The sequence below is a fragment of the Trachypithecus francoisi genome, unplaced genomic scaffold, assembly GCF_009764315.1.
Source record: "Trachypithecus francoisi isolate TF-2019V2 unplaced genomic scaffold, Tfra_2.0 Lachesis_group17, whole genome shotgun sequence".
Taxonomy (NCBI): domain Eukaryota; kingdom Metazoa; phylum Chordata; class Mammalia; order Primates; family Cercopithecidae; genus Trachypithecus; species Trachypithecus francoisi.
Window position 1 is genome coordinate 67393161 of NW_022681462.1, and position 25236 is coordinate 67418396.

Below are 25236 nucleotides of genomic sequence, written 5' to 3' on the forward strand. Positions count from 1 at the left end.
TTACTATAATGCCAGAGAGTCTTATGCAGTCTCTTCACCAGATGTCATTTTGGAATAAACCCTCTGCCATTTCTGAGTAAAAGTCACTGGACCCTTCAATGAAGTGATTCAATTAAAGTCATCCCTTTTAATGTGTTACTGAGAGCATTCAATGGAGTATAGAAATGTCAGGGCTGGGGCTTTTAATGGTGTCCTAGACACATGTAGCAACACTTCATGGAGACACTGCCCAGGTGCCTCATTTCCCTAGGTTTAGGGACCATTCCCCTGTTATTTTTCAGGCTCACAATAAGAAACTGAAGTTAGTCAAATTGCTAAAAACTTCACCTACAGTGAGACCTGGTCACTTTCCAGGTTTCTTGACTTGTTAAAGCACACTGACTAAGATGCCAAATGTCTACATATGAAGACTAAGTTAGACCCATAAATTGCTTCAGGGTTCTGAAAAGAAAAATGCTGTATGAATACTAAGCAGTGACATTATCAGTTTATCTTATGGCAATATCTGCACTTTTCAAGCCTACAGGATTACACACATTTTAATAAAAGTAGTGTTCTATAGAACTTACTTTCATACAACTACATTATATTTTTATGTTTAAGAGAATGTAGGTGGTAGTACAGATATTCTATTTTCTTTTGATGTCTTCCCTCCAATGTTTCAAATGCATTAATACTCAGCGGGTGAAACTGAAATACATTTTATTCTTCAGAATCATTCCCTTGTAAGATCTCAAATGATTGTTAAATCAGGGTTGAGTGAGCTGCAACTGGATGTGTCATTCATTGATTTTTTTTTTTTTTTTTTAGTAGCGATTTGACATTTCTATGCATGTTAATACCCTCTTTTGGTAATAAAACACTCAAGAGCAACTCTTTCTCTGTTCTATCTTGAAGACCTGCTGTTCTTTCTCATTTTTCAAGTGCTTCATGAACAAATAAAGTAACTTGACATTGTTGTTAAGAGGAGTGTTTCAATACTCTGGACCTACTGATTATGCTCTGAATAATTGGCCTTGCTTTTTGTATTATAAAAGCAACTAGATGAAAAAGAGCCTTACATCTAAGCATAGAAGAGTTCCAACAAGTGTAAAGGCTTCCCAGTCTCCAGCTTGCCTCCCAAGATTCTAAAATAAGTGCTTAAAAATGGCATTGTCTAATGAGAATGCTAGTTGGGGAGGATTGGGTGAAGAAAATAAGTGGATTTTAATCTCCCAGAAGCCAAGAGCTTCATCTTATTTATGGTTGTACTCCATGTTGTGATGGGCCTCATCAGTGTCTTACATAGTTACAGGAACCAAGGCAGAAAAAGAAAAAAAAAAACTATTTCTGAATCATCAGATTGTCTTTTTTGTAATATAAAGAGGAGGGAAGGTTTTCCAAATGAAAATTATACTGGTAAGAAATCCTAAATGAAGCACAAAATATGAGTTTGGGGAATACTGCTTATGTAGTTATGTGTCTGTCTATCTTTCTATGTCTATGATATTTGTGTGTGACATATGAGGTATGACTATAAAATAGGGAGGCTTAAAAAAGCACACATTTTGGACAATTCATTTGTGTGTCAGTGTGGTTTAACTAAATAAAGTATGCTAAAGTGCTTTGCAAACTGTAAAGTATTATCCAAATATGACACATTGCAATTACAGTTTGTCCTACAACACATATTTATTGAGTAGTTCCTAATGTCTATATCAATAAAATAACTACATTGGTAGAGACCAGGAAGAATACAATGACTTAACCCATAACCATAAAACTACAGAAAAGAGAAAACAACTAACATAAACATTGATGACTGACCATAGAGGAAACATGTAATAAAGAATACTTAACCAGGAGGCATGCTTACGTGTCCAATATACAAGCTGGCTTTGTAATATATTAAATCTTTTATTCTCAATTGTAATATATTGAATCTTTTATTCTCAAAGAGCCACTTTATCATTGTAATTTCAAAGCATAACAGCCCAGAAGTTTTCATTAAGAACAAGAATAAATGGAAGGCCTTTTTCTCTCCTTCATAAACAGTATCACAATCTGTGGATGCAGTGTAAACATGGCTGCAAAAAGAGAAGAGAGATGAAACTTTCAAGACAGCTGTCAGTAACTGCATACCTGAAGTGACTATTGATTGTGTTTCCATTTATTCTCAGCTTAAATCACTCAGTCTCGCAGTTGGACAACACCTCTCATTCCAAATAAACCTTCAGTTCTTGATTGTTCCATATCAGGTAGCTGCCTTTTCCAGTCATTTCTTGATCAGAACACACATTGCTTTGAGTTTTTCCTCTTTACATCCTTGAAACAAATGCATGTGCACAGGGATGACACATTTTGGAACACTATGAAACACCTTCCAGAACTTACCAGTGTTATTTCACTCTGTAACAAGTTAAAAACAAATCACAATGACTAATGCTGTCACTGATGAGCTATAGTTGCCATTTACCTCTATCTGTGGATAAGAAAATTGTCGAATATTTTGGCCCAGAGATTCACTTCCTTTGTCAAATGTGGTTAAAATTTTACATGCAGGATGAAAAAAACAAAGAAAAACAGAGTGATTTACTGAGCTTGTTTTCCCTCAGAAAGCAGCCTCATTAGAGTAGTTTGTTGACGGTTCTAAACTATCTCAAGATAAGCACTGGTTTGGAAAAATATATGTCTCCATGTAATGTCTGTGCATTTTTTAAAGAAACCATTTGTACGTTTTTCCTGTGTTGATAAATAGCATAGATGTCATGTTTAATAATTTATGGGCTTAGGTGGCTGTGATAAGTCTCCAGACCTGCTTAGCTCCTAAAATATGTTTAATAACATGGCATTTTTGCAGCCTTTGATTTTCCTTTGGTACCAATGGCTGAGTGAGTACTGAGAGCTACTCTGCCTTATCGGGCTCACCATCGCTACTCAACTATCCCAAATTAGTACCAAACTAACCTATCTTATTCAGTCTAGCTTTAACTAGCTTAACAGGATATCTCCTTATTTATCAGTGTCTTTAAATCACCCTCAGAACAAAATGTTCCCTGGGGTTCAACTAGGCCACTGAGAGAGAATGCTCAGGTGTTCCAACATCTTCTCTCCACTCACTTGCCCAACAGTTCCAATCAAAATATCTTTGAATTGCCTACCTTTCTTTAGCTCATCTCTTCAAGCTCTTTCCATTACAACTCAATGAAACAAAATGCAAAACAAAGAACTAACATGCAAAAAAAATTACTTTTCTTCATTGTATTTTATTTAGCATGAATGTCTCTGCCTGTTCTATAGAGATAGGCCCATGGACACAATCAGACCTAACTAGGCTGTCTGCATAGGAAGCTAGAATGAACATTAAATGATACATTAGTATAAATAATTAGTAAAGGCTTTCAGCACTGATTTTTATAGTCAATATCCAATGACAAATAATCTCATTAACTACACAATATGAATGAATTAAGGGAAATATCATTTCACAAATATTTAGGAACTTATTTAAGAATAAGAATACTATGTTGGGTACTATAAACAGATTATAAATTTCATAATAGCTGCAGTTCCTGAGCTCAGGAATATGCTAATTCAGTTAAAAGGGAGGATCTCCAGTTCCAATAGAGAGCAGAAATAATTGAACGCTGGGGTTTTTCTGTTTTGTGTGCTTTGTTTCGATTTTTAAAAATGAGTTATAGACTTAAATTCTTTTTGTCTTCTCCTAGAGGGAGGTCCCTTTGTACCACATAAAGGCAAAAGAGTCTCAGTAGGGCTGTCTATTCTATTATTCAGGGGCTCATAAATAGAAGCTTGAGCAATATCCTTGCAAATAAAAAGAAAATACTTCTTGTAGATCATGGGACATGAGTTTGGAACAAAGTGGAGGCAAGTGAGCCTCTCATTTACCATGACACAAAAGGGCAAAATTAAACTCTGTGAAGAAATTTAAAACTTAGGTGAGTTTACCAAGATCATCTCCATGGTTTCTGCCAGGTCACTTAGATCTAAATTCCCAATAATGACTTGATCATTTAACCTGAAATACAAAAATACATAATGCATATTATCAAATGTTTTAACAATACCAACAATACATGAATTAAATGTTCCTGTTATTTAAGGCTATTAGAATTATTTAAGAGACTCCTGGATGCTATCTCTTATGGTAACTACAATGATTCCGGTTTCCAATGCTTTGAGCAGAATTTAAAATGCAAGTGATCATATAAACATGTCTATCTGCAACCTGAGTACTTCATTCTGACCAGTGATTACACACCACTATATCTCTCTTTCTCCTCCTTCTTGTCTAATATGTTTCATATTAGATCGAGTAGCTAACTTGGAAAGTGAGATGTCCCTTTAGGAAAAACAAAACTGTTAGGTATTTTCTTCCAGAGAGTGCCAAGTGAGAACTCAACAGACTACTTGTCTCTGCAAACATGTGACTTTATGATTACTCCAGTATTCTATCGTCATCAGATCTCATCAACCAGGAAAATTAAATCTTATAGAAAACAGCAATCTTGATAGTGTCACAACCCCTTCATTTAACACACCCAAAGTCAAAGTGCTGAGCTTGCTACCTGGGCACTTTGGTTTTCTACCACTCCCTTCCATTACCCCAGGCTTCAGCCAAAGTAAACTCTTCACAATTGCCAAACAGATTCTGTACCATGTTGCTTTGTGGCTATTACTCAAACTCTTCTGTCCACGTGGAATTTCTGTATTCTCCATTTTTTTTTTTTTTTAGTTGACATGTCTTTTATTATTATTATTGTACTTTATGTTCTAGAGTACATGTGCACAACATGCAGGTTTGTTACATATGTATACATGTGCCATGTTGGTGTGCTGTACCCATTAACTCATTGTTTACATTAGGTATATCTCCTAATGCTAAACCTCCCCCATCTACCCACCCCACAATAGGCCCCGGTGTGTGATGTTCCCCTTCCTGTGTCTCAGTGTTCTCATTGTTCAATTCCCACCTATGAGTGAGAACATGTGGTATTTGGTTTTCTGTTCTTGTGATAGTTTCCTGAGAATGATGGTTTCCAGCTGCATCCATGTCCCTACAAAGGACATGAACTCAGTCTTTTTTATGGCTGCATAGTATTCTGTGGTGTATATGTGCCACATTTTCTTAATCCAGTCTGTCACAGATGGACATTTGGGTTGGTTCCAAGTCTTTTCTCTTGTGAATAGTGCCGCAATAAACGTACGTGTGCACGTGTCTTTATAGCAACATGATTTACAATCCTTTGCGTATATACCCAGTAATGAGATCGCTCGGTCAAATGGTATTTCTAGTTCTAGATCATTGAGGAATCACCACACTATCTTCCACAATGGTTGAACTAGTTTACAGTCCCACCAACAGTGTAAAAATGTTCCTGTTTCTCCACATTCTCTCCAGCACCTGTTGTTTCCTGATTTTTTAATGATTGCCATTCTAACTGGTGTGAGATGGTATCTCATTGTGGTTTTGATTTGCATTTATCTGATGGTCAGTGATGATGAGCATTTTTTCATGTGTCTGTTGGCTGCATAAATGTCTTCTTTTGAGAAGTGTCTGTTCATATCCTTTGCCCACTTTTTGAGGGGTTGTTTGTTTTTTCTTGTAAATTTGTTTGAGTTCTTTGTAGGTTCTGGATATTAACCTTGTCAGATGAGTAGATTGCAAAAATTTTCTCCCATTCTGTAGGTTGTCTGTTCACTCTGATGGTAGTTTCTTTTGCTGTGTAGAAGCTCTTTAATTTAATTAGATCTCATTTGTCAAATTTGACTTTTGTTGCCATTGTTTTTGGTGTTTTAGACATGAAGTCCATGCCCATGCCTATGTCCTGAATGGTATTGCCTAGATTTTCTTCTAGGGTTTTTATGGTTTTAGGTCTAACATTTACGTCTCAAATCCATCTTGAATTAATTTTTGTATAAGGTGTAAGGAAAGGATCCAGTTTCAGCTTTCTACCTCTGGCTAGCTAGTTTTCCCAGCACCATTTAAAAATAGGGAATCCTTTCCCCATTTCTTGTTTTTGTCAGGTTTGTCAACTATCAGATGGTTGTAGATGTGTGGTATTATTTCTGAGGGCTCTGTTCTGTTCCCTTGGTCTATATCTCTGTTTTGGTACCAGTACCATGCTGTTTTGGTTACTGTAGCCTTGTAGTATAGCTTGAAGTCAGATAGCGTGATGCCTCCAGCTTTGTTCTTTAGACTTAGTATTGTGTTGGCAATGTGGGCTCTTTTTGGTTCCATATGAACTTTAAAGCAGTTTTTTCCAATTCTGTGAAGAAAGTCATTGGTAGCTTAATGGGGATGCCATTGAATCTATAAATTAGCTTGGGCAGTATGGGCATTTTCACGATATTGATTCTTCCTATCCATGAGCATGGTATGTTCTTCCATTTGTTTGTGTCCTCTTTTATTTCACTGAGCAGTGGTTTGTAGTTCTCCTTGAAGAGATCCTTCACATCCCTTGTAAGTTGGATTCCTAGGTATTTTATTCTCTTTGAAGCAATTGTGAATGGGAGTTCAATCATGATTTGGCTCTCTGTTTGTCTGTTATTGGTGTATAAGAATGCTTGTGATTTCTGCACATTGATTTTTTATCCTGAGACTTTGCTGAATTTCCTTATCAGCTTAAGGAAATTTTAGGCTGAGACAGAGTCTCGCTCTGTCACCCAGGCTGGAGCACAGTGGCGTGATCTGGGCTTACTGTGAGCTCCACCTCCTGGGTCCACACCATTCTCCTGCCTCGCCTCCCAAATAGCTGGGACTACAGGCTCCCGCCACCATGCCCGGCTAATATTTTGTATTTTCAGTAGAGACAGGGTTTCACCATATTAACTAGGATGATCTCAATCTGATCTTGTGATCCGCCCACCTCAGCCTCACAAAGTGCTGGGATTACAGGATTGAGTCACCGCGCCTGGCCCCACTGCATTCCCTTTTACCATTCGTTCACTCAGGAATTCAGGGCTTGTGTATTTGTTACTGGATCCATACCTGTCTAAATCCTACTCCTGCTTCAAGACCTAGAAATCTTATTCAAAACAATGAAATTACCCCATGAAATCTTCATTTATTCTTCTGATCAGAAATGGTTTATTCATCTATCCATTCACTCACTTATTCAAATAAATATTATATTAAAAACCTACTGTTGACTGGGCTCAGTGACTTATGCCTATAATCCCAGCACTTTGGGAGGCCAAGGTGGGTGGATCACGAAGTCAGGAGTTTGAGACTAGCCTCTCCAATGTGGTGAAACCCCGTCTCTACTAAAAATACAAAAAAATTAGCTGGGCATGGTGACACATGCCCTGTAATCCCAGCTCCTCCGGATGCTGAGCCAGGAGAATCACTTGAACCCAGGAGACAGAGGATGCAGTGAGCCAAGATCCTATTGTGTACTCAGTCCTAGTCATACATGTGATTGTATTGTATTATCTATCCAGATACTTACTGAAACTAGAAATCTGTGGGGCAAGTATATAACCACTCTCTCTCAATCTCTTACATTTAATGCATCAACTCTCAAATTTCTTCATTAAATATATCTAGGATCTACAGACTTCTTTTTACCTCTGCTGCCATGATCTTAAGTCATAATCAACCAAGATATCTTCAGAATTGTTCAATAGAATGCTAACTTTTCTCCTATATCTATCATTAAGACAGCAGCATGAATAATCCTCTAAAAATGTAAATCTCATATTGTGCCTTTGCTTAAAATGCTTCATTGACACAATCCTAAATAATCTAAGAAGGTTCTTCTAAGAACTTTACATCTAAAATGAGACCCACAAGATTTACAGATGCTATTCAAAGAACTAGGGAAAAAATCAGTGACATCATCAATAGAGTGAAAAAGCAAGCCACAGAGTTGGAGAATATATTTATAGCACTGGGCTTATTACAGAATTAAAATAATAATAAAAGGCATAATTGTCCGCTCCTCCACAACAGAGAGTTGAAGAATAACAAGTAACAAGGAACATAGCAAGATCCCAGTTTAAAGTATGTCCAATCTAAATAGAAGGATAGGATGCAGAAAAAAACATAATGCCCAGTGTTAGGATATAGGACTGGATCTCACCAAGGACTGGTGATCCAAGTAGCACCAGTTAGTGGACTGAGAAGCTTAGTGTTTTAAATGTGTAAAGCTTCCATCTAAGAATGCCAGCAAAGTCGAAGGGTCCCACTTCCTTCCAGGTACCTCAGTGCTTAATCATAGAGTAGAAGAAAATGACTTCAGAATTTCACCAGCTAGTATGCCACTGGGATAAAATAAAACTTGTTTTCCTAAAAATGAATGCAGGTATTGGAGGATGATACATGTTGTTAGAATCATGGCACGCAGTCATGGAAGACGAGATCACAATCTCACACACTACAAAGAAGCTACATTTTAGACCCACTCATGTTAATATATAAACGAAATGATGCTTCATTTGCCATTTTGTGCCTTGTCCCTATCTCCATGCCTGGAATCTTTCTTGACTATTTTCAGGTACCCTTGCTTTGGGGTTGTCTATAAGAGCAGTATACAGATGAGGGTGTTTGTGTAGCCCTGCAAAATTAGGGCTATGGTTATATAGCCATCAATCTGTGGAGACCTCACAGAAAAGAGAAAGATGTGATTAAATGTCATTCAGTCAATCTGAAGGAGAAAGGTAAGATAGAAAAGCACATAGGTTGACATGAGGGAAAATTGAAAGTCAGAAGAAGAATCAAAGAAAATTTTGGAAGTTTATCTCCATAAATATTCACTGTAGACACCAGAGGCAGGAGAAGCCTACTCTCTACAGCATGCTTAGATTTTTAAGAGAATGAGCCAAGTCAGGAAAGTACCAGCCTTGGAACTAGATTAAATTAATATAGCTTTGTCAATAGAGCTATCTTTCCCATGAAAGATAATGAAAGAAAAAAATGGCATATTATCTACAGTCTCTGGCTGAGGAAATTTAGGAGTAAAACATACACTGAAAGTTGCGTTTTAAAAAAGTTAATTGAGTTTTGATGTTAAGGTTTAGAGGTAAAATTAATCTAATTAAAAGGGACCAAAAAGGCAATGGCTCTCAACCCTGGTGGCACATAGAAATATTGTGAATACCTTGACCATTTCTCTGAAATTCTGATTTAATTGGTCTAGGGAGGGCATCTGAACATAGTCCCAGTCCCCCTTCCTTCATTTTTACTTCCTTTCTTCTTCTTTCTCTTTCTGCAGCTATTTGGATGTAAGGTGATAAGGGCCTGAAATAGAATAGTAGCAATCAAAATGGAGAATAAATTAACATAAAGAGACACTGTTAAGGGAAAATATGACAGCTATCTTGACTATTAAAACCTAGCTGGATTTAGGAAAAGAAATCTTTCAATACATCAAAGAAAACTACAGTCTTACAAGGCTAGTGGTTTATTTTTCCATTAGAGAAAAGAGAGACAATGATGGTTAACAGTAACGTAACCAAAATATTGACTAAATCACAAATTAGTATCAATAACAACAGCAAGCCCCCTCTTACCTCAAATTTCTCACTTACTGGTTTGAAAAAACCTTCTGGCTCCCCATTGGCTCTGGTAAATTCTAATCCCCTTAAGCTGTCATATAGAGCCTTTCTTTTCTTTTTTCATTATACTTTAAGTTCTGGAATACATATGCAGAACCTGCAGGTTTGTTACATAGGTATACACGTGCCATGGTGATTTGCTGCACCTATCAACCCATCATCTACATTAGGTATTTCTCCTAATGCTATCCCTCCCCTTACCCCCCACCCCCAATAGGTCCTGGTGTGTGATGTTCCCCTCCCTGTATCCATGTGTTCTCATTGTTCAACTCCCACTTATGAGTGAAAACATGTGGTGTTTGGTTTTCTGTTCCTGTGTTAGTTTGCTGAGAATGATGGTTTCCAGCTTCATCCATTTCCCTGCAAAGAGCATGAACTAATCCTTTTTTGTGGCTGCATAGTATTCCATGGTGTATATGTGCCACATTTTCTTTATCCAGTCTATCATTGTTGGGCATATAGGTTGGTTCCAAATCTTTGCTATCATCAGAATGAACAGGCAACCTACAGAATGGGAGAAAATGTTTGCAATCTATCCATCTGACAAAGGACTAATATCCAGAATCTACCTGTAATTTAAACAAATTTATAAGAAAAAAAAACCATCAAAAAGTGGGCGAAGAATATGAACAGACAATTCTCAAAAGAAGACATTTTTGTGGCCAACAACCATATGAAAAAAAGCTCGTCATCACTGGTCATTAGAGAAATGCAAATCAAAACCATTATGAGATAGCATCTCATACCAGTTAGAATGGCAATCATTAAAAAGTCAGGAAACAACAGACACTGGAGAGGACGTGGAGAAATAGGAACGCTTTTATACTGTTGGTGGGAGTGTAAATTAGTTCAGCCATTGTGGAAGATGGTGTGGTGGTTCCTCAAGGTTCCAGAACCAGAAATACCATTTGACTCAGCAATCCAATTACTGGGTATATTCCCAAAGGATTATAAATCATTCTACTATAAAGAAACGTAACTGCATGGTACATCAATGCAGAGGAAATTTAACCTTGATCGAAATGTTTTTAGGAGAACAATAAATGTGGAGATTTACTATTGTTGATGATGATGTCATTATGAATTCATACATTAGAAATGTAACTCAAATGGAAAATGAACTTATATAGGATTCATTTGGAATGAATAGGAAAATATATGGATATGAATGGGAAAATAAGCCTATATGGGATTCATTTGGGATATATTGGAAAAATCAGAGCAGAAGCTCTTTCCAAGAAAGAGACAATGGACATCATGGGAACAGTGTTGGAAAAAAAATTCTACTGGATTCAAGAGATATTTGTAATGAGCTTAAGGAATTTGTGGTGACTTAAATGTTTGGTGAGTAGAGAATGAACGAATGTCACTGAAGTTTCCAGTTTGAGAGACTGAAAGAGTGGTACCACAATTTGTAATGAATGAATCAATAATACAATGATAAATGGTTTGATTGGGAGAGAGCTAAGAAGTTTAGATTAGGATTTGTTTTACTTGAGACTACTGCAGTAGTTCCTGGAGAAAACGTCAAACACAGTCAGAACTGTAGAGTACAGAAGGAAGAGTGTTGTAAAGAGAAACAGAGATTTAAAACTTCAAAGCTTATTCATTGTAGTTGTGATCATGAAAATTAATGAAATAAGAAGAGCAGAGAAAAAAATAGAAAAGAAGCTAGAATAGATGTTGAGTTTTGTACCTGACACCTAGTTGATCTTCAAGTCAGATATTAAAATTGAAAGTACAGGCCTATATTTTTTAGAAGAAAGCCATAAGAAAGTGTGGACCTGTAATTTGTAGATTAACTGTATTTTTAAATAATGACATAGATTTGGCCACATTTAACAAAAAATGTTATCTAAGGAGATAATTGAAGTAAACTGACAATTCTTAACTTTCTGTGGAATTCAACTTTGAATGTTAGCATACAAAAATGTGAGCATTAAAATATTTTATTGAAACTTTAGTTCAAGGTAATTAATAAAATGTTAAGGTAATTAATAAAAATAATAAATAATAATATTTAATAATAAATTTAAGGTAATTAATAAAATCATTCCAGTGGAAATGATTACCAAATCCCAAAGTCTATTAAATTTTAAGTATAATAGGGTTGGTTATAATATTTATGCTTCCACAATCTTTCTGACTTGACACAAAATCTACAGCTATGTCCAGAAATTCTCATATTTTAAATTTATTTTTATGTATTTATTTTTTTGAGACAAGGTCTCACTATATTGCCAAGGCTGTTCTCCAATACCTAGGTTCAAGTGATCCTCCTACCTCAGCCTTCTAAGTAGCTGGGACTACAGGTGCATGCCACAGTGCCAGGATTCTCAATATTTTCTTAACCCCTGGATTGAAAAACAAAACATAGCACAACATAATTTTAAAAAGCTAAAAAGCTTGTAAATAATTTTTAACTTAAATTTCTAAATAGCACCTATTATGCTCAAATTTTTATATCATCCTTTAAAGTTGCAATCTATTTTGATTGTTTGTTTTGTTTATATTTTCTCATTTGTCTTCTTCCTGGAAGTATTTATCAAACCTAATGCTAATTAAAGGGATGAGGCGTTTGACTCCCCCAGCCATAGGGCAAACACCACTTGTTTTACAGTGTACTTTTTGGTAGAAAAATGAGTAAATACTTCTGAAGACATAGGTGGTTGAAACTTCTCCTTCCAAAAAGATGCAATAGACATACTTTTCCCTATTTCTCACACTAAGTACAACTAAAAACCCAAGACACTATACAAAAATGAACATAAAACTCTGAGAAGTAGAGAGAAGAAAGCGGGCTAGTAAGGGGATCTTAAAACCCATAAATGACGTGATAATGAGTTCCCTTCCGTTCTCTTCACATCATATATCCCAAACTTAAAGCCAGAGATAAGAAGAAAAAAAGAGAAAAAGCCCTAACACAAATCTGCTCACTTTGGTCAAAGGACAAATAAAGGAGTTGAGTGGAAAGACAGAAAAATTTTAGACAATAACTTCTTACTCCAGCTAACTAGCACCTCAACAAATGTCCACAAAGGCCAAGTAGAACACTTAGACTTCCATTGTCCCCAGTCTGTCATGACAGGTTCCATAACATCTACCAAGGTGCTGCCAAAGAAGACTGAGTAGGGTGTTGCGACCTTCATAGTCACCAGCTGTAACCATCTCATGCCCCAGTGAGGGTCAATGGAGACAGACCACTTGGAGAGCATGAACTAACACACCTGTCAAGTAGTATGAGGCATCCCTACTTCTCCTCACTAGGGTAATTGTGGAGGCATAGAGAGAGGCAGAACTTTCACCATTACCCAATGGTAATGGTGTTACTTCTCCCTCATGGTGTCATGGATACCATAGGAGAAGCATTTAGTACAATGAGTCACTATAACTTCTCCCACTAGGGAGTATCAGTAGAGGCCTATTGGAGAGCCAACTCTCTTACCTACAATCAGGGTAATGAAGACCCATTCCTCTGGTGTCAATGGAAGTCTAGTAGGGAACCTTGTCATTTACTCCCACTTGGTAATAAGCAGTCAGCAGTTCCCCATCCCCACCAGCATCATGTCAGAGGAATCGAGTTAAAAGAGAGATTTATGTGAGATTCAGTGTTATAATATAAAGCTCAAACTGTCCATATTTCTGTCAAAAATCACTTGTCGTATCAAGAACTAGGAAGATCTCTAACTGAGTAAAGAAAATACAATCCAAGATGCAAGCAATGAGAAGACAAATATATTAGGATAATCGACAAAAAATCTAATGCCACCATTACGAAAACATTTCAATGAACAATTACAAACACGCTTGAAACAAATTAAACCATGCAAAGTCTCAGCAAAAATATAAAAGATATAAAGAAGACAAATGAAAAGTTTAAAGTTCAAAAATATTGTAATATAAGAAGCTCAATGGATGAGCTCAACAGCAGAATGGAGGAGGCAGAGGAAAAATTAGTAAATTAGAAGGTAATCAGAAGAAAAATATAAAAATTACCAAATTTACACAACAAAGAGAAAATAGATTAGAAAACAGTATACCCTCATGGACATGTGGAACTATAATCTGACTTTGGGTCACTGACAACTCAGAAGGAGAGGAGAAAAAGGATGATGCTGAGAAATTAGAAATAGAAAAAATAATGGCCAAAATCTGCCCAACTTTGACAAAAGATGTAAATCTACAATTCAAGAAGCTGAATTAATCCCAAACAGGATAGTCTCTCACACACAAAACAAAGCTATATAGTGAAACTTCTGAAAACTAAAGGAAAAGAAAAAAATCTCAACAGTTGTGAGAAAGAAAGAACACTTTTCTTTCCAAGGAAAAAAACTTGAATGACAGTGGATTTCTCACCAGAAATTATGGAAGATAGAAAGAAGTGGCAGATACTTTTTAAAGTGATACAGGAAATAATTTCTTAAGCCAGGATCCTATACCTAGTGAAAATATCTTTCAGAAATGAACAGGAAATCAATACATTAGTAGACTAAAACAAACAGACAAACAGAGGCAATGCTTGCTGGTAGACGTCTTGTAAAAGAACAGCTAAATGACATTCTTTAAACAGAAAGGAAATAGTTTTTTTTTTTTTAAAGGAATGTTCAAATATCAGGAAAGAGGGAAGAACATGGTAAACAAAACTACAAGTAAATTCAATACAATTTTATTCTCCTCTTCTGTTTTCTAAATTATGTTTGATAATTGAAGTAAAAATTATAAAACTGTCTGGTATTATTTTAAATCTATGTAGAAAAAAATACTTAAGATATTTGTAATATAAATATGGGAGTGTAAAAAGGTATAAAGAAAGGTAGAGCTTCCAAATTTCACTCAAACAAATAAAACGATGACACTAGTAAACTGTTATAAGTTATCTATATATAATATATAATAACATCTAAAATAACCATGAAAACAACAATACAAAGAGATACATTTAAAATATTAAAGATAAATAAAAATGGATTTTTTAGAAAGTTTCATAAATGTAAAGGAAAGCAGAAAAAAACAGTAAATGAAAAACAAAGAAAACAAATAGAAAACAACAAAAAAAGAGAAACTCAACTCTAGCATACTAATACTTGCTTTAATGGGGTAAATGTCCTAAATACATCAATTAAAATCCAGAGATGGGCAGAGGTGATTAAAAGACATGATTCTGTCTACAACAAACTCACTTCAAATGCAACAATATAGGAAAGTTAAAAGAAATGAAGGAAAAATACACATCATGCAAGCATTAGTCAAAAAAAAAAAGCAAGTGTGGCTATAATTATTTCATATGCAGTAGACTTCAAAGCAAAGCAAAGCAGCAGAGACAGAGAATGGCAAGGGTCAATCAACCAAGAAAATATTGCAATCCTAAATGTGTATACGTCTAACAATAGATCACCAAAGTACAAAAAGCCAAGACTCACTCTTAGAATTGAAAGAAGAAGCAGACAAATCAACAATTACAGTTGGAGACTTCAACACCCCTCTCAAAAACTGATAGAATAACTAGATATAATATCAGCAAAGAGATAGGACTTAAAAATACCACCGACAAAGAGAATCAATTCCTTGAAAAACACAAATTACCACAACTCATCTGACACAAAACAGATTACTTGAATAACTCTATAAAGTTGAATATATAGTTTTAAAATTCCTCCCCCAAACCATCTCCAAGCACAGATGGTTTCACTGGAAAATTCAACAAAACGTTTAAAGAAAAATTCACACCGATTCTACACAATCTCTGTCATAAAACAGAAGAAGATGTAACACCTCCAATTAATATTTTGAAGCTAATTCACCCTAAGTCTCACAACTTCTGCAAAAAATTAACTCAAAATAGACCATAAACTTAAAAGTAAAATATAACAGTATAAAAATTTTAGAAAAAAATAAGAACAATCTTCAGGATTTAGAGCTAGGCAAAGGTTTTTCTTAACTAAACACCAAAAATAATCCATAAATGATAAAATTGATGAATTTTTAGCAAAATTTAAAACTGATCCTCTGTGAAAGACTTTTTTTGAGACGGAGTCTCATTCTGTCACCCAGGTTGGAGTGCAGTGGCACAATCTCAGCTCACTGCGAGCTCCACCTCCCGGGTTCACGCCATTCTCCTGCCTCAGCCTCCTGAGTAGCTGGGACTACAGGCGCCCGCCACCACTCCCAGCTAATTTTTCTTTCTTTCTTTTTTTTTTTTTTTTGTATTTTATCTAGAGACGGGGTTTCACCATGTTAGCCAGGATAGTCTCGATCTCCTGACCTCGTGATCCGCCCGCCTCAGCCTCCCAAAGTGCTGGGATTACAAGTGTGAGCCACCGTGCCCGGCCGAAAGACTCTTTAATAAATAAAAAGGTAATCTCCATAGACAGGAGAAAATATTTGCAAGTAATATACCTTTCAAAGGACTGATATCTAAAAACTCAAAATCAACAGTTTCAAGAATCTAATTAAAATATGAGTGAAAAACATTGACATTTGATCAAAGAGCATATGGCAAATAAGCACATAAAAAATTGATCATTATTAGCCACTGGAAGAATGCAAATTAAAACCACAATGAGATATACACTAACCAGAATAGCTTTTAACCAAATGATTACAAGGTTATAGAAAAACTGGACCCATTATATGTTCTGGTTGGAATGTAAAATTATATCGGCAGTCTAGAAGACAGGAAGTTTCTTAAAGTATTAAACATGCTGCCGCCATATGACCCAGCAACCATAATCCTGGACATTTGTCCTAGAGAAATGAAAAGTTTATGTTCACATAAAAACCTTACACAAATGTCTACAGTACTTTTATTTGTGATAGCTAGACACTGAAAACAACTCACATGTTCTTCTGTAGGTGAATGGTTAAACAGACTATGGTATATCCCGTATAATGGAATACTACCAACAACGATGTGGAAATTTCCAAAAGTAAGAATTACAGCAAAAATTGAGAAGATGATGTAACCCTAAAGTCTGGATAGCTGAAGGTGCTTGATAAAAGCATGTCTTTGGAGGCTTAAACTGGCAGAGATGTGTACTTTACCCTGGAAATAGGATAATTTTTAAAAATTAGTTGTCCATTGTAAGCATGAAGGCTGATATGATAATTGCTGCATTATTTCCCCAGGTGATCCCAACAACAGCTCTGGGGTCTGACCATGCATGCCTTTTTAGTTCAGTTTTGTTTTTTGTTTGTTTGCTTACTTTTTCCTTTTTTTTTTACAAATTTAAGGAGTACATGTGTGGTTTTCTTACATGAATAAATCACATAGTAGTGAAGCCTAGGCTTTTAGTGCATTAATCACTTGAATAATTACATTGTACCCATCAAGTAATTTCTCATCTCCCACCCCTTCAAACCCTCCCACCATTCCAAATCTCCAATGTCTATCATTCCACATTCTATGTTCATGTGTACACATTTTGTAGCTCTCACTTACAAGTGATAATACGCAGCATTTGACTTCTTGTTTCTGCATTGTTTTGCTGAAAATAGTAGCCTCCAGTTTGATTCGTCATTTCACTTCACTTGTAAGGTAGACAAATGGTCAGTTTTGGCCAAAATAAATCCTTAGTTAGATTGGCTTTGTCAACTAATACTTTCATCATTTTCCCTGGATTGAGAGGGATTCTTGGTTGCAACTCCCTTTAGTTATATTCTCCAAGCTTTTTTGGAACAATATAGACAAGTAAAATTTGTAGAAATATGTTAGTGGACAGAGAAAATATATGCTTAGCTTAGCAAACTCTTTAATGAAAAGCTTCTTGCTTCCAGTTTTAGGGATGTACAGCTTTTACCTATGCACCAGATGTGTTGAGAGCCATAGAAAACATCTCTTCCTTATAATTTTTGGACTGGGAAGATCAAATTTCAGGCGTTGATACTTACAGCAAGTGCTAATATTTCTGCTGTTTGTGAAACAGATTTCTCTAACTCATGACTTATCTTTAAGATAAATGGGGAAAAAGGAAAAGTTAACAGCTATGGGAAAAAAATGAGTATGCTGTCTTTTGAAAAATTCATTGACTTACCATGCATTCATAGGTAAATCATTTTACATCTCTGACTCTGTATTCTAATTTGTAAATCAAAATAAGATTTGGTGACAAAATTAAACAGCAAAAATGCAACCACTCTGAAGACTTCAAAATGTATAAATAAGGACATGATTATGCTTTATTTAAATGTAACTCAACAAAATTTAATTGATTATCTAATGCATACCAAGGACTACCCTAGGCATTAAGATCTAATACCTTGAGGAGATCCCACCGTATATACAACCTGCTATGGGTTATAAAAGAAGTTTAGGCTAAAGACCAACTTCCAGCATGACAATATTTGGAGCTCCACTGACTCCAATGAAACTGATAAAAATTATGTTTTTAAAGGCCTCTTGAAAATTGTGCTAAAGGCAGACAGCAAATGAAGAAACATCAATTCAAAGAAATTTCTAAACATTCAGTAAGAAAGGCAAGTCCGTGGTACTTGAACAAAGAAAGTCCCATCTCTTCCCCTACCCAGCTCAGCAGGGTAGAGTCTCCATTCCAGACTTCTGGAGCCAAGAATACAGGGATTCTACCATTCCCACTCTCCATCTAGAGGGATTTCTTCTCAGGAGGAGCAGTACTTCAGTGTTTCTTATCCTACCTCCAAGTGCCTATTGCTGAGGCTAAGACCTGGGTAAACATGGTCAAGAATAGCAGTTCCCTTTCTCTGCTCAATCCCCACTCATGGAATATACAGTCTGCCTGTTGAGAATACTGAGATCCTTATAGCCCTGGCCCCAGAACTTGAAGTGATAATTGTTCTACAACTGGAGAGCTAAAGTGACCTCAGGCTGTGCAGCTCTCCCTCCCTGCATCAAGTTCGCTGTTGCTGAAACAAGAAAGTCACTCAAAGAGAATCTTGTCAGTGTTCCAATTCTCAGTTCTAGGCCCTTAACCCAGAGATTTTGCCTAGTAGGAGAAATAGGCCACAAAGTGACTCTAAATTCTTCCCAAAAGGGCTGACTTTATTTTCAACAAAACGTGAAGAAGTTGAAGCCAAAGGACAATCTCAAGAACAGTGAAGGTTACAGTGAAAAAATATTGGGAAAAGTTTTATGATCTGATAAAGATACAGCCTGGTTTGTAGGCCAACTAGTTTGCAGGAGAAAACCGGGCAATCTGACAACTTGAAGGAATGCTCCTGAGGTCGAAACAAATATCAAACAAATCATTAAAATGAGCCAAATGAAAATTCTGGAGCAGAAAACTATAATAACTGAAATAAAACATTTATTAGAATTAATATTAGATTTGAACTGGAGAAAGAAAGAATTAGTGAACTTAAAAATAGATTGATAGAAGTTAGGCAAGCTGAAAAATAGACAGAAAAAAGAATGAGGAAAAATGAATAGATACTAGAGAAATATGGAATACCATTAAGTGTACCAATATACATATAATGGGATGATCAGAATAAAAGAGAGAAAGGATAAAAGCATATTTAAAGATATAGTGACTGAAATTTCTTACATTTATTGACAATAATTACAACAAACTTCAAGTAGGGTAAACACAAAGAGACAGACATATCACGTAAAAATGCTAAAAGTGAAAGATAATGATAACTCTTCAAAGCAATAAGAGAAAAACAGTAGGCTACTTTTAAAAAATAAGGCAAAATAAAGACTTTATCAGATAAACAGAAAGTGAAGAAATGTGTTTCTAGCAAATTCACCTGATAAGTGTTACTAAAAGAAATTCTTCAGGCTAAAAGCAATTGACACCAGATTGCAATGTGGAGTCACACAAACAAACAAAGAGTACCAGTAAAAGTAATTATGCAAGTATAAAAGACACTATAAATGCATATTTTCCTTTCTTCTCCTGATGGATTTAAAGAGAAATTGTAAAAACTTTTCTTTTTTTATATATAACATTCTTTTTGTAATATATGCGTAATATATTTGCTGATAATAGTACCAAGGAGGTAGGGAGAGTAAAGCTGTAATGGGCTAAGAAAATGACTACAGATGGTAGAATAATAATTATAGAAATGTATTTTGAGGTTTGTAATATTAATAGATGTAATACATAGAACACCACCACAAAAAAGAGGAAAATGAAATAAAGCTATATATCACTGGAATTAGGTTAGTTTAAGGCTAATTTTGATCAGTTAGGATGTATATAGTATATTCTAGAGTAATCACTACAAATTAAGTCAAAAATATAGTGAAAAAATTATTAAAGAAATTAATATGCAACATTAGAAAATGCTCACTTAAAGCAAAAGAAAACCATAGAGAGGAATTGAGAATCAAAAAAGATGACAGACATATAGAAAACAAAAGTAAAACGTAAGATGTAAATTCAAATATATGAATAAAAACATTAAATGTCTGTGAATTAATTCAACCAGAAGGCAGAGAGTGTCAGGCTGGATTTTTTTAATAAAGAAAACACTATCCATGTGTATGTTTAGAAAAGAAGATATACTTTAGATTCAAAGACACAAATAGGCTACAAGTAAAATGATGGAAATGACATATCTTGCAAACAGCAACTGTAGGAAAGCTGAAGTGGTTTTAAAAACTTAGACCAAATAGACTAAACCAGAAAATGTTACTAGAGATAAAGAAAGGCATTTTATAATTATACTGGAGGAGATATCATGACTATAAGCATACATTGATAAATGCTTAGCTAGATTGAGTGAGACCAAAAGAGAGGACTCAAATTGCAAGATTGAGAAATGAAAGAGGGGACATTATTACAGACATTACAGAAATAAAAAGAATTAAAACAAATACTGTAAACAATTATATGCAAACAAGTTAGACAATTTATATGAAGTGGACAGATTCCTAGAAAGATACAAAGTACCTAACCTGACTCATAAATTGGATAAACAATGTGAATAAACCTACAACAAATTAAAATATTAATTCAATATTCAAAACCTACCCATTAAGAAAAAGCCAAAGTCCATATTGCTTCATGGACAAATTCTATCAAGCATTTAAAAAAGAATCAATAGAAATTATTTACAAACTTTTACAATAAATGTGCTAGAGAGAACACTTCCCAATGTATTTCATGAAGCCTGTTTTACCTTGATACAAAAACAGACAACAAAATCACAAGAAAACTACAGACCAACATATTTATGAATATGGACACAAAAATCCTCATTCACACGTTGGCAAACTGAACCCAGCAATATATAAAGATAATTATGCACCATGACCAAGTAGGATATATCCCAGAAATGCAAGTTTGGTTTAACATCTAAAAATCAATTAATATATTCTACCATATATAAAAAAAAAAAATGTCCATCTCAATGGATGCTAAAACAGCATTTGACACAATTCAACACATTTTTATGATTAAAAAAAAAGAAGAAGACAAGAAAAAATCTCAACAAACTAGGAATAAAAGGAAATATCCTCAAAATAATAATGACATATAAGAAAACCTCACAGTTAATACTATATTTACTGGTGAAAAACTGGATGCTTTCTCCCTAAGTTCAGGAACAAAATAAGGATGTCTGTTTTACCACTTGTATTCAGCATTGCACTGGAGGTTCTACATAGGCCAATTAGCACAGAAAAAAAAAGGACTAAAAGACATCAAGATTGGATAGGAAGAAGTAACATTAGGACTATTTGAAGATGACATGATTTTATGTATAGAAAATCCTAAGAAATCCACCTAAAACTATTAGTACTAGTAAATGAATTTATTAAAGTTGCAGAATACAAGATCAATACACAAAAATCAGTTTTTACTTCTTTACACTTGCAGCAAATGATCTAAATATGAAATTAAGAAAATTCCATTCATAATGACATCAAAAAGAATAAAATACCAGGGAATAAATTTAATAAAAGAAGTGTGAAACCTATATTCTGAAAAATACAATATATTAAGAAATTAAAGAAGATCTAAATAATGGGAAAAGACCTCATGTTCATCGATCAAAAGACTTAACATTGTTAAGATTATTCCCTAAAATCATCTACAGATTCAACATAGATACTATTTAGAAGTTGACAACCTGGTTCTAAAACTCATATTAAATTTCAGATAACCCCAAATAGCCAACAAATATTGAAACCGAACCAAGTTGAAGGACTCATAGTTCCTGGTTTCAAAATTTACTACAAAGCCACAGTAATCAAAACAATATGTTAATGGCATAAGGGTAGACCTGCAGATCAAAGGAATAGACGTCCATTCAGAATTCCATTCCAGAAATAAACATCCAGAAATAAATTCAGCATCAAGAAATAAACCCCTGCATCTGTGTCCAATTGATTTTCAACAAGGGTAGCAAGTTTATTAAATGGAGAAATGAATAGTCTTCAACTAATGGCATTGGGACAACTAGTTATTCATGTGCAGAAGAATGAAGTTGGATTCCTATCTCATATCACACACAAAAACTAACCCCAAATGGATTAGAGACCTAAATATAAGTGCTAAAATCATAAAACTCTTAGAAGAAAACATAGGAGTAAATATTCATGACCTTCCTTAGCTTTGGCAACGGATTATTGGATATAATACCAAAAGCATGAGCAAAAGAAACAATAGATTAAACTGAACTTCACCAAAATTGCAATGACTACAAGAAAAAATAAAAACTTTTGTTCTGCAAAGGCCAGCATGAGGAAAGTGAAAAACTAATCCACAGAGTGGAAAAAAGTATTTGTAAATCACATATCTGATAAGGGTCTTGTATCAAGACTATACAAAAAAACACTTAGGACTCAATCATAAAAAGACAAATAACCTGATTAAAAATCGGCTAAGGATCTTAATAGACATTTCACTAAGAAAAACGTACACATGGCCAATGAGCCATTAAAAAAACTACTCAACATTATTAGTCACAAAAGAAATGCAAATCAAAAGCACAATCACATGCCACTTCAAAGGCACTAGGATAGCAAGTATCAAAAAGTCAGATAACAAAAAGTGTTGGTGAGTATGTGGAGAAATTGAACCCTCCTACACTGCTAATGTGAGTATAAAATGGTGCAGCTGCTTTGGAAAATAATCTGACAGTTTCTCAAATGATTTAAACATAGAGTTTCCATATAATCCAACATTTCCACTCCTAGGTATATACCCAAAGAAACAAAAATATATATCCACACAAAAACTTGTACATGGATGTTTTTAGCAGCACTGTTCATAGTAGTCCACAGGCAGAAGCTACTCAGATATTCATGAACAGATGAATGGACAAATAATACAAGGTGCATCTAGACAACGAGATTTTATTCAGCCACAAAGAGGAATGAAGTACTGATGCATGATACAAATGAATGAACTTTGAAAACACTATGCTAAGTGAAAGAATCCAGAGATTAAGTGGAAGCCTTGTTTAATCTCTTTTTTTTTTTTTCATTTCTAGTATTTATATGTTCTCTTTCTGCCCTGAAAGAGAGCCCTGATGATAGATTACCTTTATCCTGGATTCAGCCTCTGAGTCATAATATTAGTAGAAATTAAATTCAAAAAGAAAAATATACATGGGAATTTTTTAGCTGAATTTTTTTCCTTGTTGGTTAAATATAATTGCTTTTAATCTTAAAATAGGGAATAAATATTTCTTTATTTATTCACCTTCAAATTCTTTCAAAACTTGCTGTATGCTTTAACAAGTCTTTCATCAAAGAGTCCCCCATATTCTTAGACAAAGGAATAAAAAAATTGTATTACCAAGGATTGAATATTTGTAATATTTTAAAATATTACAATCCTTACCCTTCTCTTTCATACTAAAAATCTGAGTCAGATATCCGTCCTAATATAATGGTCCTCTACCTTGGATGACTGGAAACCTTAGATAATCTGCTCCGTTAAATTAGAATGATACAAATATTTTGTCACACTCTGTTTTCTGTCTCCTTTTAGTTGACAGTCTTTACCCACAGGGCAGTGGGGTGCTTGAGATTCTTGAGCCTTATACAACAGGGAAAACTGCCAGGCTAATAGTCACTAGTTGAGAGATACAACCATTTACCCATTTTTCAATCCCATAATTCGATCACTTAGCAATGAATTTAGTTATTCAACAATCTTAAGGTTTGTTTTCTATAGGACAGATACTATAATGGATGCCGATGATACAAAAGCAAATAATACAGAGCCCCTGTCCTTTGGTGCTCACCGTCTCATGCCCAAATGCAAAGAGGAGACGGGGGCGAATGTACAACAATATGCTATATATACTTCAGAATACATAATGGTGAGGTCAGTAAAAATTTCAGAAAGGAAGAGACACTGAGCTGAATCTTAAAAAACTGAGGATATGTTCTTCCAGCAGACAAAGGTGGGGTGCATGTACAGTGGTGTACGTACTTTTAGGAGGAGGTGGAGATTATTTCATTGAAAGAATCATCCTGTAACCCACAGCAAAATAGCGTGCCCAGATGACTATGTCCTTCCCCACAGAGCTAAGCAAATCAATGTCAATACATTAAATCCTGACTTCCACATTTACAAAGCTCACAGAAAATCATTTAAACTCTTTTTTGGAGATATGATAGGTCTTTAACCTCTTTATCAGGAGATCTTTTCCTGCACATGAACCCCACAGCATCCTCCAGAGTTGGGAATGAATCTCCTGAGCCTTCTTGGTGGTGATGGTGGTATAGTGGTGAGCATGGCTGCTTTCCTGAGCCTTTCAATTTTCTAGGAAAAAGGAAAGCCTAGCCTAAGTGAAGCAGGAAACTGGCCCACTTCCACTGTATACCTCACCAAGAACATGCCAACTCAATCTGACCAACCCAACATGGGCAAATACATTTTGGAATATACAAACACAAACATCCCCTATCTTGGAAATTCCTAACTTCAGAACAGAATTCCCAAGAAGTTTGAAATTAAGCCAGTCAAAGAAAGTGTCTGCAAATTCTTCTTTGAACAGAAAGCAGACTGCTGAGCACTGCTATGTTTAACTGTGGAGTCACTGTGTGTCCTATGTATCAATCACCTGGCATATTAAATAAGCAACATCTTCCATTGATGTACCCTCTTACCATGTATGAAGATATATAACACGCATTATTTCATAGGATAACTCTTGGCTAAAGAAGTCAACTGTTCTCTTGAATAACGAGGAGGGAATGGAACTCTGTGTCATAATCAATGTCACTCAGGTAGTAAGTAACAGAGTCAGATCCAGAGCAGAGCTTTTTGGTTCCTGAGTTCATAATGTAGAATCTACTTTTTGTATTAATTATCGTTTTATTTTTCCCACATGACAAAAAGTTTAGAGGGGCAATTTAGTGTTGCTGTAGTGACTCAATAATACTGGCAAGAACTGCAGTTCTTTCCTTCTGCTCCATTTACCTTACCTTGTAGGCCTTTGTCCTTGTGTTTGCCCACTCCTGGTCACCAAATGAGCAAATGAGTGCTGTAATTTCAGGCTTCAAGTTTACTCTCTGGGAAGGAAAGAGGTGGAAGGGGTGCAGGAACAAGAGGGGCAAAAGCTGAGCCTGTCTTTTTTTTTTTTTTTTTTTTTTTTAACATATATGAGTTTTCCTGAAGTCCCTCTCAGGGAACTCCTGTTGATATCTGTTTGGACAGTATTCTGCTACCTGGTCATCTCTAGGTGCAAGGGACAATAGGAAAAGGGGTTTTGCTTTTGAACTTCTAAAGTAAAAAAAGT

General features: G+C 35.2%; 1 long non-coding RNA gene across 2 annotated transcripts in view; it reads right to left on the minus strand.

Moving 5' to 3' along the window:
- LOC117062419 overlaps window positions 1-25236 on the minus strand; it is a 38213-nt gene that overhangs the window by 8961 nt on the left and 4016 nt on the right. The window contains exons 2-3 of one of the 2 annotated variants that reach the window (XR_004428364.1): window positions 3949-4018; window positions 2122-2304 (exon numbers count right to left, since the gene is read on the minus strand). This is a non-coding gene — a long non-coding RNA (uncharacterized LOC117062419). Of the gene's footprint in view, window positions 1-1855; window positions 2067-2121; window positions 2305-3948; window positions 4019-25236 lie in introns of both variants that reach the window. The other variant, XR_004428363.1, reaches the window with a different exon arrangement.